Raw genomic sequence first — 440 nt, 5'->3', positions numbered from 1 at the left:
TATTCAGTGAAAGTACCATATAGTCTACCTTGGAGATCACCTCATGTGGACCACACTGAATTTTCTTTTTCTCTTACATGCTGATGTTCATTGTATTTGTGTCTATCTCCTTACTGAGGATTTCAGTTCAGAGATGGTATGTATGCAGTCTGTTTTTCTGTATCCTTGCAAAACTTTGTACCTTGGACTCTGGTGATACACATAATACTCAGTAAATGGTTGTTAAATTAAATTGCTCAAGCTGTTGCCAGATTAATCTTCCTGAAATTCTCTTTTGCATATGGTACCCCCACTCACATACAAACATCATTAACTTCTAATTGCCCACAGCACACATATCACATTCAAGGACCTTTAGAGTCAAGGCCAACTTTTCTTTCCAGAGTAATTGCTTCTCTCTCTCTCTCTCTCTCTCTCTCTCTCTCTCTCTCTCTCTCTCT

Source organism: Grammomys surdaster, unplaced genomic scaffold, assembly GCF_004785775.1.
Source record: "Grammomys surdaster isolate TR1022 unplaced genomic scaffold, NIH_TR_1.0 61, whole genome shotgun sequence".
Lineage (NCBI taxonomy): Eukaryota > Metazoa > Chordata > Mammalia > Rodentia > Muridae > Grammomys > Grammomys surdaster.
The sequence above is the reverse complement of the archived record's forward strand: the minus strand, read 5'-3'. Positions refer to the sequence as shown.